Raw genomic sequence first — 14,319 nt, 5'->3', positions numbered from 1 at the left:
AAATCAGTGTATTAAATCAAACTTCAACCAGTAAATTATATCAAACATTTAAAAATAACACGCATCAGAAATAAAGTATTTCAAAGAATAGGATAAAAAGGAAAATCCGTTAACTAATTTTATTATACCAACACGGTCTTGATACCAAAACACAATGAGGGTTTTACAAGAAAGGAAAAATAAAGGTCTGTCCTTCCCAAGAACACAAACACAAAAATCCTACAAGCTGCATTTAAAAATCCAGAAATTTGGCCAGGGTGGTGGTTCACGCCTGTAATCCCAGCACTTTGGGAGGCCGAGGCAGGTAGATCACGAGGTCAAGAGATCGAGACCATCCTGGCCAACATGGTGAAACCCTGTCTCTACTAAAAATACAAAAAATTAGCCAGGGGTGGTAGTGGGCACATGTATTCCCAGCTACTTGGGAGGCCGAGGCAGGAGAATGGCATGAACCCGGGAGGCGGAGCTTGCAGTGAGCCCAGATTGGTCCACTGCACTCCAGCCTGGGCGACAGAGGGAGATTCCGTCTAAAAAAAAAAAAAAATCCAGAAATTCACAAAATAGACAAACCACCACGAACATAACTGTTAGACTGAAAGACTCAGTTCAAGGTATTTATTGTCCATCATGTCACTGTATATAATATATTGTATACTTGAAAATTACTAAAGGTAGATTTTAAGTGATATCATTATGAAAAAAATGTTAAGTATATGAGGTATTGCGCATTTCAAATAGCCATTCCACAATGTACCCACTTATTAAAATATGTACACCATACATACATACTATTTTACTTGCCAATTAAAAATTTTAAAGAACATAATGGGATCATAGAAGAATGCCACATTAGTAGTTTAATTAATGTAAGTCACCACATTGAAAGAATAATTACATCATCGTTTTCTCAAAAAATGTAAGAAATGAAAAAATAAATAAACCTCTTGCAGCCCACAAAAAGAGGGACACCTCTGTAATCGGATAAAAGTTGATTTGGGGACGAGCATTATATTTAGTGATACAATGATGAAATATTTTCCTTTGACATAGGGATAAAATGAAAATGCCTGTTAGCACTGCAAGTAGTCAGTTTTATCCTGGAGATCTCCGAGCAATCCAAAAGAAAATAAATGAAACAAAAGTCTTAAGAGCTGGAAAGCAATAAATAAAATACTTGCTATTCAAGACAATATGACTATTTAGAACATCCAAAAGAATAGACAGATAAATCACTAGTATACATACATATTTATATTAGAAGATATTTAATATGATTTCAATTTTTTAAATGTATTGATATTTCCTTTGTGAGATGACATATCGTCTATCTTGGAGAAAGTTCCATGTGCTAAGAAAAAGAATGTATATTCTGTGGTTGTTGGGTAGAATTTTCTGTAAATATCTGTTAGAGTCATTTGGTCTAAAATCCAATTTAGTCCAATGTTTCTTTGTTGATTTTCTGTTTCGATTATCTGTCTATTGCTATAACTAGGATGTCAAAGTTCCCCATTATTATTATATTGCTGTCTATCTCTTTTTTTAGTTCTAGTAATATTTGTTTTACATATTTGAATGCTCTGGTGTTCCATGAATATATATGTAGGATTGTTATGTTTTCTTGTTGAATTGATACCTTGATAATTATATAATGGCCTTTTTTTTTACTGTTGTTGATTTAAAGTCTGTTTATTAAAATATAATTCATAAAATTAAAATAGAGGTTTGTGAGGTGCTTACATTTACAATTATTAGTAAAAACAATTTTCTAAGCTAATCAGTAGTATTAGATTGGTTTCTGCCATTACTTTTAATGACAAAAAACAGTAATTACCTTTGTACCAACCTAATGTTAAATAAACGAGAGGTATTTAACAAATCAAGAACAAACTATTTTTAAAAAATTTTGTCATCCCTATATAAAATAAATAAAATACTAATTGGAAACTATTCTGATGTAAGTAAATTTGGCACAAGTAAAAAAGTTTACTTGTGACTAGTTACTATGTTTACCTGAAAGTAATAAAGCTTCATTAATTTTAATTATATCTTAGAAATCAGATTTTTCTATGAAATCAAACAAGCCTCTCACATTTACCAGAATTAAATTTTAATGTGTTTGGGTGTTTCTACACATCATTAACATGGTGAACGGTACTAACTTTGGCAAAATTTAGACAAATTAATCTGTGTATTTTTGATATAAAAGTCACATTAATATTTTTACACTTTGCCCCTGATTTATTCTCGTTCTCTCCTAGACCTTGAGTTATCTTTGTGTGAACATTATTTATATGTAGGAAATGTTTAACTTATCATTTAAAATGTCATCTTCAGATCATACATTATGTTACCTGTTCTTTTTCAACACCACAGCAGTTCATTACAGGAGATAGAAAACTGGACAGAAAAGCCAAGGAACGTGCTCTGTCATTAGGTATCTGAGCGATCTTGGGTGAATCACTTTACCACGTTGGGCCTCAGTGATGTCGTATGTAAAATAAGGAGAGGAAACTTTCACCTGTTAACATTTAAGGAACCTATACATCTATTTTACCTTAAACTTTGGATTTTTGATAGGGAAGATTTGCTAAAAGTCATTATGATTATTCTTTCCTTATTCTATTCCACCCCATCTTGAGTGATCCAACCCAACTCTCCTGCTCGCTTAGATTACTTGGATCTGAAGCCAACTAACTCAGTCTTTCCCCCAGGCTCAGTTCCTAAGGGATTCTCCCAGGAAGCAGAGCCAACAAATGGAGTGGGTAAGACAATATAGATAAACTAAACACTGTTGGAAAACTCCACTGATTTGAGTAGGGTTAAGGGGAGAAGAAGCAGGTCTGCAGTACCTAGAAACTGTATCAGATGTGCTGGTTTATATAAATCTCTTTGTACATGACTCAAATTCCCCAATTTACACCACTTCTCTGCCTCCCCTACAAATCTCTGCAAAAGGTGGTCCTTGACCTTACCGTTCATTCAGGTCAAGAAACCTAGATGTCTCTGATGATTAACGATCATGAGAATGTTTTTCATATGTTTGTTGGCCGTGTGTAAGGATTTTTGGAGAAGTGTCTGTTCCTGTCCTTTGCCTATATTTTAATGGGGGTTATTTGTTTTTTTTGCATGTTAATTTAAGTTCTGGATAGTAGACCTTCGCTGGTTGCATAGTTTGTGAACATTTTCTTTCATTTATTCTATTGATAGTTTCTTTGTGGCTATTGCAAATGGGATTCTGTCAATAAAATACCAACTCACACCAGTCATAATGGCTATTATTAAAAAGTCAAAAAACAACAGATGGCGAGGCTGTGGAGAAAAGGGAATACTTACTTATACACTGTTGGTGGGAATACAAATTAGTTCAGCTACTGTGGAAAACAGTCAGGAGATTTTTTAAAGAACTTAGAACAGAGCTATCACTCAACCCGATAATCCCATTACTGGGTATATACTCAAAGGAAAATAAATCATTATACTGAAAAGACACTTGTAATAATATTTTCATCCCCACACTATTCTCACTAGCAAAGACATGGAATCAACCTAAGTGCCCATCAGTGGTGGATTGGATAAAGCAAATGTGATATGTACACACCATGAAATACTACACAGCCATAAAAAAGAATTAAATCATGTACTTTGCGGCAACATGCATGAAGCTGGAGCTGGATGCCATAATCCTAATACAGGAACAGAAAACCAAATACCACATGTTCTGACTGATAAGTGGGAGCTAACCATTGAGCACACATAGACATAAACATGGGAATAATAGACACTGTGGACTACTAGAGCAGGGAGGAGGGAGCGTAGATTGAAAAACTACCTATTGGGTACCTTTCTCACTACCTGAGTGCAATATGCCCATGTAACAAACCTGTACTCGTACCCCTATATTTAAAATAAAAGGTGAAGTTTAAAAACAAAATAAAAATATAGATTGCATTTGTCCTCACCTCTCAAGAAATACCATTTAAATGTGATATTTCCCCTATTATGTTTCCATGGGAGTTTGGGACCTAATGCCACTGTAACAAAATTAGAATGCACACAATTCACCCTCAATTTGGATAATGACTCCACTCAGTTTGACCTTTACTATGTTTTTCACTACTTTCATTATTGTGGCCAAGAGAATGCAAACCATTTCATAGTCTTGCTTGCTTTATTTCTTCTTTCTCTCTTCCTCCTCTCAAAGGTTAGCCTGATCTCTAAAATTTGCTTTTAATGTAAAAAAGTCACTCCTTTTATTTCTATAAGATAATATTTATACTATTTCTTTCTCCTATACAATAGGTTGCCCTTTTAAATCCTCCCTTATTACTTCCCATTCAGGATTCCCATTTAATTTCCCACTCAGCACTCTCATTATTAAATTTTTATTTATCTGTATATATTTTTAAAAACTCTGTATTTTGCAGCCCAATGGTTCATCAGAAGTTCAGTGTAGCAATTATCTAATTTGTGTTAATTGACGTGTATTTTATAGACACTATTAAAATTCATGCATTATGGTTTATGTATTGCAATTACATTTAACAAGTTCTGAGTGCCCATTCCATTTATAGTATTGACATGAAACCAGGACTTCTTCTAAACTCAATGTTGTAATTAACTTTAATAATTCCATCCCTTTTTAACATGAAATTGTCACTACTTGGTGATTGGCAGCCCTCTTTGTATGCTGGCCACTTTGTCCTTTTAAACACTAATTCATGTTTCTCTTAATGAATCCTGGCTTTCTTGCAATAATAAGATGCTCCAAGCTCATCTTTATTTGCTTCTTCCCCAAACGAGAAATTTTTTCTTTTAGTGGAATATAATGTTGAGTTCAAATATATGGGAACCTAGAAAGCACATTAGGTTGTTCTATTTAATGACCTGAGTAGCCAGGATAGTGCCAGAGATTAGTCACTTTATTGACAAAGAAAGAGTTCCCTTAAAAAGAAAAGAGGGACAGAGGATCAGCAGTTCATATTTATTTTTCCAATTTAGTTGTATTTTTACTTATCTCCACACTTTACTATGAGAGCTTATTACTTCATTTTTTTCTCTTTTGAGCTATCATGGTACAGTTATCCAACTTTATTTCATGCTATATATTGTATATGTGATTAAACTATGCTGATGCCCTCTCCAGAAAAATTTTTATTCTTCTTTATATGCATTATTTTTGTTCACTTTGACCTGTGGCCAAATGATCCTGAAGTTGGCCCTAAACTGTACAGGTCTAGATGACCTAATGTGTCAACTTTTTCTGAGCCTAGAGAATAAAACCATCCAAACTAATTTCAGAGGAAAACCAAAATATTAAAGTCATGAAGCACTTAGATCAACAAATTAAATCCATGTACTTGGTGTAAAATAACAATAAATAATTGAGTTTCAAGATTTTTACATAAAATCTTTCAGTTTTCATTCCCATGAGCCAAAATATGTGCTTAAAACCCCATATTTGAGATCCACTATTTTAATCTACTTTCTCATTTCCCTTGCCTTTATTATTGCTCATTTAGGGCACAAGAATTCTAGTGAACTCTGATTTTTGCAGAAACCCTTAGGTATATACTCACGACCCCAAACGCCCTAAACCAAAGATATCTGAAAAAACTGAAATGAATATTGAGAACTGCCAAATAATTATGCCAAATATTACAATATGTAAATACTTAATCACCTAATCAGAAAGTTGATGTATTAGCCATATTATTGTCCATACAAAGCACATTCACAAATACTGTTCACCATGACTGTGCTCCACAAGATTCAGCATATAAAATGCAAATGCACAATTGATTATAGCACATTTCAGAATTCTATAGTAGCTCTCAATTCCATTGGCCCATATCCAGAGATTGGTTTAGTCCCATAAAGTAAATACTGAGCATTGAGAAAGCAATATCTACAGGAAAACTTGCTGCTTACCCTGCTCTGGGTTCCTAGGTTTCCATCAATCAGAAATGAGAATGAATATTAGAACTGGTGAGAAAATGTAGAAAATTTACTACATTATGTATTACTACTGACCAAAGTAAGTTGGTAAGATAGCAGATATGCAGTATCCCAAAATTCTTGTACATGCACCAGTTCACGTAAATCCTTTAATATTTGACTCAAATTATTCCTAATGTCCTCACCAACTTGTTTGCCACACAAATGCCTTCCAAGTGTATCTGGAGAATTTCCCACCTAAGGGAGAATTAGCTAGCACAAGTGTGTTCGGGCCTCTCATAAACTTTTATTTCAATTGCATATTAGTGTTCATATTAAAATTTCATACACTTAAGATATGACCCTATTTGGACTAATCACTGTTTTATAAACTAGGCCATTTGAGGGCCAAGAAAAATAAGAAAGTAGGAAAGGAAAAGGAAATACCTCTGTTTTAGTATATCCAAGTTTCAGTTCCATAACTATTATGATGGGAGGGGCATTAGAAGAAATCAAAACTGTAAACCCTAATTCAAAATTTCTTAAGCTCAAAACTTAAAAACATATACTTTGGATTCCCTGGGCAGGATGATTTTTTGTAATAATTAGTTAATATTGACTATGGTAATTCATAAAGTAACTCACATACTCCATAGTTTCCTGTGCAAGAATATCTTATACATTCTGCGTCACTTGGGATATTTCTTAGGCACACACACACACACAAAATTAGCGCCTCAGCAACTTTAAAAAATACACAGAGATATTACTAATTGCATGCTCAAATTAGTAATTTTATACAATAGCCTCAAGGAACAGTTATTTTGTTGATTTCAATGAGTTGTTAAATTTGTTTTTTTGTTTCTTTCAATTCGGTTTAAACCTGAACCTCACAGAAGTGATTTGAATTTCTCTTTTTCTACATTGTTTAAACTTTGGCTGAAAAAGTTTATAATTTTGCCAGCTGACTATAATTACATAGTCCCCATCCATCTCCATTATTGCCTTTGTTTAGAAGATGAATTCTATACCACTTCTACTGTTCCCCAAGCCACAGCTTCTTTAAAGTAATCAGTACTTGATATCACTATGTAGTTCATCTTCTTTTTCACTTGTTTAATAGCTTTATTGAGATATGATTCACATACCATAAACTACATCTTTTAAAAATGTACAATTCAGTGATCTTTAGTAATATGGTGGTCACTGAGTATATGCAGGGGATTGGTTCCAGGACCCTCATGTATACCAAAATCTGTGCATACTTAAGTCCCACAGTCAGCCCTGTGGAACCCACATATTTGAAAAATCCACATTCCATAGATGTGGGTTTCACATCCTGAGAATACTGTCGTTTCCATCTGCGTTTAGTTGAAAAATCTCCACATATAAGTGGATCTGTGCAGTTGAAACCCATGTTGTTCAAGAGTCAATTGTACTTACAGAATTATGCAACCACTGCTGCTATTCTATTTCAGAACATTTTCATCACCCTAAAAATGGGAAACTCCTGTTCCCATCAGCGGTCACTCACCATTTTCCCTCAAGCTCTCCCCACCCAGCCCTAGACAACCACCAGTCTATTTTCTGACTCTATGGATTTACCTATTCTGGGTATTTCATATAGATGAAATTAAACACTACATGGTTTTTTCATGTCTGGCTTTTAACCTAGTAAAATGTTTTCAAGATTCATCCATATTATAGCATGTATCAGTACTTAATTCTTTTTTATGACTGAATAATATTCCATTGTATGGATATAAAACATTTTGTTTATCCATTCATCAGTTCATGAGCATTCTTGTTGTTTCATTTTTTTGGCTATTATGAATAATGCTGCTGTGAACATCTATGAACCCCGTTTTTGTTGATATATGTTTTCAGTTCTTTTTGGAGTGGAATTGCTGGGTCATATGGTAACTCTGTGTTTAACATTGAAGAACTACCACACTTTTCCAAAGGGGCTGCATCCTTTTACATTCCCACCAACAATGTATGAGAGTTCTAATCCTTAGTTCATCTTTAATTATCATATTAAAACTGTTTATTTTTCACTAGTAAATGTTTTCATTAAAATCAAAGTATTCAGTTTTATTTTGTCTTGGGTTTTTATTTTTCCCAAGCCCTTTATATGTTTTGATTGCATGAAACTAGACCTCTAATTTTAATGCATAAAATTTAATTTATCTATCCTGACTTGGTGCTTCTCGCTCTTACAATTCATCCTCAGCCCCAGCAAGCTTTCAACCTGCCTATATCCATCTCATTACTATTGTTCTCTTAAAGTAATAAAGAACTATGAGGCTCATGATTCTAAGCAATGTCAGGCTTTTAGAACCTGCATAAATTATGAGACAGAAATGTTGAATGTTTCAGTTAGTGATGAATTTCAAATCACTGGGACTATGCACAGGGAGCCGCGGTTTAAATTATATTCTGTCAATATGTCTTGTTTATGACTGCTTATTTTCACATTTAATATGAGGACTCAGAATCTAGATCTCAGGAACAATTGTTTCTGTTGTTTGAAGCAGCTTGTTTCTTACTATTATAAAAATAATGCTACTTAGAGAAGTAACTGGTGCTTATTTGGTTTCCCCTGTTTCCAATTTAATACAGAAGGTGGAAATGCTCAAAGGCTAATGATATTCATTTTATAGTTGTGCACTCCTGTTCACTTTTAGCCCAAAAGCCTGGGTGAGCAAAAGTATCAGTGGCACAGTTTTAACCACAAAAATTGGATTACTGCTGTTCTTTGCTCATTCTGCTAGGCAGCAGAATCTGAACTGTTTTTCCGGTGCTTATTATCTATGGAATAGAGGCTAAACAGCACAGTATTTTTTACTCTTTTTGCCACAAATATTTTTTATTCTGAACAAATACTTTAGTTTTCCATCCAGATTTTCAGATTGTTCCCCTCACTTCTAGTGTTGCTGATCAACATCTGGGCCAACAGTGAAATTGTGCTTCATGCATACAAACTAAATCATATTCATTTGTCTACAAAGAATGTGGCTATGTTGATGCCATAGAAATTCTCCACTTATTAAGCAGGTCCCTTTGCACCTGTTCAGTGATCAGCTCAATTTAATCTAGGCACTTCACTAAATATTAATGAGGTTGAACAGGCAAATTTTTTCAAATCCTTGCCACCTCTAAAAAAGGAATTCTCAAAGAATATTATGAACAGTTAACACATTTAGAGTATCCTAATTGTGTATGTGCTTGGTGTCCACATTGTCTGGAAAACACAAGCATAACTACTATAACATCAGTTGCAGATAGATTCTTAACAAGAACAGAAAAACTAAAATGTGAATTCAATGAATAAAGGAAGAAAGCTCTTAAGAGCATAAGGATTTTTATTGTTTTCCCCTCTCAATATGGGTACTTAACCCTGGCTTCAAATTACAATCACCTGAGGGAGCTTTTAAACATATCAAGGCTTAAGATGGTATTCAGTATGTATATTGCAAATACATTATCCTTCAATAAAGCATTAAATGAAGAAAAATATCCAAGGCCTGGGTCCCATCTCAAATCAATGGAGAAGTACACAGTTTACATATTTCAAATGTTTTTCCATCCTAGGACACAGCCTTATGAGCCTATCAGGTGATAATAACTGTGTACTGCTGTGACCTCAGGGTTACCCTGAAAGAGGAGGTTTACCTTCCCAAAAGGACATGGGGTTGTGCCTTCATCTGGTGTGGGACTTCCTCATTCTCTCGCTTAAACACATGGGTTTTGAGTCAACCATTTTTATTACAATCTGAGCTCTACCACTCATTGGCCTTATGGCCTTGGGAGAGGCATTTAATCTCTCTGAGCATTATTTTCTTCACCTTTCCATGGGAGGTATTTTATGACCCTCTCCATGCATTGAAGCTGAAATGAGCTGCTAAGTATAAAACTTTAGTACAGGTTCTGACACTCAGTATTGTAGGTTTTCTCATTAATCATTGAAATCAAATGTTTTAGATTTAGTGAAAAATATAGGATTTCAAAGCAAGGACAGCAAGCTAAGGCTCATCAACTAAGAGTCACAAATGATTGTCTTAGACCTGTGTGTTAGATCATTTCAACTTTGAAAATAGCCTCTAGTCAAATATGGATATGTTTTAATTGTCCAAAATGTGTACCTGTAGTCAAAGTTAGGTAGGAGGGAAGGACATGTGAAAGGAAGATTTCAGAATGTTTTTCATTTACATTTTGGAGGAAGAGAAAGAGTGCACTCATTCCTGGAAATCCTCTCTCTCGTATTCCCCATTGGCCAGGCACATGTGTCTTTCTTTGATATTCTTAAAATATCAAGTTTGTTGGAGTTGGTATTTGGCTCATGGAGCAGATTGTATTCACATGTAGACAGTCACTTAGGTGATGTGATTCCAGGAGCCCCTAGAAGTCCATGAATCTCCACTCTCTTCCTCTATTATCTGTACCATTGTGGGCTATTCTGTCATTGACGTTTATTCTTTGTGTTGAGTCTTCACCTGTTAATGCTCTGTCTTGGTCACACTCACACAAATTAATCATTAGAATATGATCTTATACTAACTACTAATTTCTGGAATGCTTTTGAATGCTGATTACAGTATACATCTATAATTTGTCAATTTAAAGAAACACGCAGTGCTGATCCGCACTCCCAGAGTTCCTGATGCATTAGATCTGGGGCAGGGCCTAAGAATTTGCATTCCCAGGTGGTGCTGATGAGGCTGGTCAGGGAATGCACTTCGAGAACCACTGCTCTAGGCTATATCTGGACCTTACCATATACAAAAATAAAATCATTTAAGACACAATTATAGTTTTCACAAAGTACAAATACTAAAGCAGTAATTCTCTGAAACATATTAACTCACTCAATATGTATTTTGAACAGGTTGAGTTATCTGCTTTCCTATACACATAAAATGAAAGCTTCAAATCTGAAGCAAAGTTAATGCTCTGGTGGAAACATTCTTTTACAGTTGTCAGAGCATCAGTGAGGAAGGAGCAGATATATTAAAAAGTATAAACGGAACTTACAAAGCACAACAGGTGTCAGGGAACTAACTCTGCCAAAAAAAAAAAAAAATCTGTGCCTCAGCCTCACTCACTATGCAGCCAGCTGTTCCTAATTATCAGCAACCTGTGGATACCTACATCAGGGTTACTCAGAAGTGACTCTCAGTAAGGTTTAGAGGTATGTGTGGCAAACAGGGTCCTCCTTTCTGCTAGAAACTTGCATATGCATTTCTACCTGCCTAAATCCTTAAAAAAAAAAAAAACCAAATTCCTCAAACAGAAGCTACTGGAACAATGTTAGTGATCCTAGTTTCCTAGTTTTTGTTTTTCTGTTGGTTTGTTTGTTTTGAGACAGAGTCTTGCTCCGTCACCGAGGCTGGAGAGTAGTGATGCAATCTTGGCTCACTGCAACCTCCACCTCCCAGGTTCAAGCAATTCTCCTGCCTCAGCCTCCCAATTAGCTGAGATTACAGGCATGCACCACCATGCCTGGCTAATTTTTTGTTGTTGTTTTTAATTTTTAGTAGAGACGGGGTTTCACCATGTTGGCCAGGCTGGTCTCAAACTCCTGACCTCAGGTGATCCACCCGCCTCAGGTTCCCAAAGTGCTGGAATTACAGGTGTGAGCCACCACGCCCAGTCTCCTAGTTTCTATTATAGATCTACCAAGTGCTGACTGCCTGGGTTTTAAAACTCATTTCTGCACATACACACTGCCCTCCCCAGCTCCCACTCACATATAAATTGTCTTTATTTTAATTTGCCTATCTAGCTAACCCCTAATTGAAGAGATGCTTATATTCAACATGACCATTTTCCCAGCCCTTGCTCCTTCTCTGAACCCTTAATCTGATGCAACCTTTAACCTGGTATGATGCCCATCTGCAGCTAATCTGGGCATGTAGGAATTAGATATATGGTCTACCTACGCCAATGACCACATGCACTTCCCCTAAATTTTAGTAGTAGCCAGATATAGATCAATAGATTGGGATATCAAATATTTTAGTAAGTTGCTAAAGTACATTTTTTAAAATACAGAAAAAAACAGGAAAGCATAGAAGCTAAATATATTAATTATTCTGTATCCCATCACTCAGAGGTAATTTCTATCATATCATATACATATATATGTCTGTGTGTGTGTGTATACATATATATATTTAAGAGACATGCTCTATGTTTCCCAGGCTGGCCTTGAACCCCTTGACTCAAGTGATCCTCCCATCTCAGCCTCCTGAGTACCTGGGACTACAGTTGTGCATCACCACCATCTCTTTATCTAAGTAAATGATTTGGTATTGTTTATACAACTCTTTAATCTGCATTTTTCTCTTGATTTACCTTGATATTATTGCCATTTTCATATATTAAATACTTCTCTAATCATTATTTTCATTGAGTGCATAATATCCCATCACTTAAATGTGCCTGATTATGTTAGATAGGGTACTCTTTTCTCCCTCCCTTTCCCTAAACATCCCCCTTCTCCAATCCACTCTATGAGGAAATGTCTTTTTTCATCCTCCAGGAAGAAGCATTACCACCATGGAGCTTCTAACTTGTACTGTATCTGATTTTCAGTGATAACATTTTGGAAGAAGAATGGATTACTTGAATGGAGGCTGCTTTAAAGCCTCAAATTGATTGGTCCAAATTACCAGTAGTGTCTAAAAATAAACCAACCCCAGTTAGAATGGCAATAATTAAAAAGTTAGGAAACAACAGATGCTGGAGAGGATGTGGAGAAATAGGAACACTTTTACTCGGTTGGTGGGAGTATAAATTAGTTCAACCATTGTGGAAGATAGTGTGGCGATTCCTCAAGGATCTAGAACCAGAAATACCATTTGACCCAGCGATCCCATTACTGGGTATATACCCAAAGGATTATAAATCATACTACTATAAAGACACATGTACATGTATGTTTATTGCAGCACTGTTCACAATAGCAAAGACTTGGAACCAACCCAAATGTCCATCAGTGATAGACTGGATAAAGAAAATGTGGCACATATACACCATGAAATACTATGCAGCCATTAAAAGGATGAGTTCATGTCCTTTGTGGGGACATGAGTGAAGCTGGAAACCATCATTCTCAGCAAACTAACACAAGAACAGAAAACCAAACACCGTGTGTTCTCACTCATAAGTGGGAGTTGAACAATGAGAACACGTGGACATAGGGAGAGGAATGCCACATACTGGAGCCTGTTGGGGGTCAGGCAGCTAGGGGAGGGAGAGCATGAGGAGAAATACCTAATGCAGATAATGGGTTGATGGGTGCAGCAAACCACCATGGCACGTGTATACTTATGTAACAAACCTGCACATCCTGCACATGTATCCCAGAACTTAAAGTATAATCACAAAAATTAAAAAATAAAATAAACCAACCTACAACCCTCTCTTTTGTCTCTTAAATGACCTCCCCTCAAGCTTCTGACAGGTCCATCCCAGGGGTCTGCCATATTTGTTCCATCCTCTGAATTATTTACAGTCAAGAACTTTGCAAGAGCTGTTAGGAGCTGAAGGTCGAGGCCAGATGCATTGGCCTGTTCTCCATTCTAGCTTTAACTACAATAAAGATGAAAATGTGAACCCTTTTAGATTCTCTGTGATTATTTTTTGTTGACTCAAACCGAAGTGTGATAAGAGGATGTCTGAGTGTTTGTATTTACTTGGTTCCTGACTCTTGCATGTGCTTGTTACTCCAAGTATTTACATCTATAAAATTGCTTTAATAAAAATCATTTCACATAAATATATATCTGATTACCTCTTTGTCGTAGAGTATGTTTATACAAATGGTATTACTGAATCAAAAAGTGTGAGCATTGTAAGGTCTTTGATATCTACTAGCAATGTTTTTCTACAGTTTTCAATAACTGACCATCTCACCAGTAATATATAAAATTGCTTATTTTATCCTCATCAGCATTGTGTATTACCACTGTTAAATGTGTCAATATTATAAAAGCAAATCATTTTAATATTTTTTTGATTATTAGCTAACTTAAACAATTTAACATATTTATTAATCATTTTTATTTCTTTGGTTACTACTCTACACATTTTGTAATTTTGACATTGGATGTTTAACAGTAAAGATTTTTAAATTATTTCAAGAAACCATTTTCAGATAAGATATATTTGGTGAAAATGGTGAGATTGGTTACCACACCATTATTTTTCTGTGTACAGTCTTCATGGCAGTTAGATTGGGGTGACAGGGCAGCTATGTCACCAATGGGCATGTATCACTCCTACTGTGAGTCAGTATAAAGCACTGTGAATTCTCCTTGGCTCGTTCTCTCATTCATATAGCAAGAAGTAAAGAACTCTTGAGATGGCTAAACTGCAATA

The sequence above is a fragment of the Gorilla gorilla genome, chromosome X (assembly GCF_029281585.2).
Source record: "Gorilla gorilla gorilla isolate KB3781 chromosome X, NHGRI_mGorGor1-v2.1_pri, whole genome shotgun sequence".
Taxonomy (NCBI): domain Eukaryota; kingdom Metazoa; phylum Chordata; class Mammalia; order Primates; family Hominidae; genus Gorilla; species Gorilla gorilla.
Note: the sequence above shows the minus strand (reverse complement) of the source record.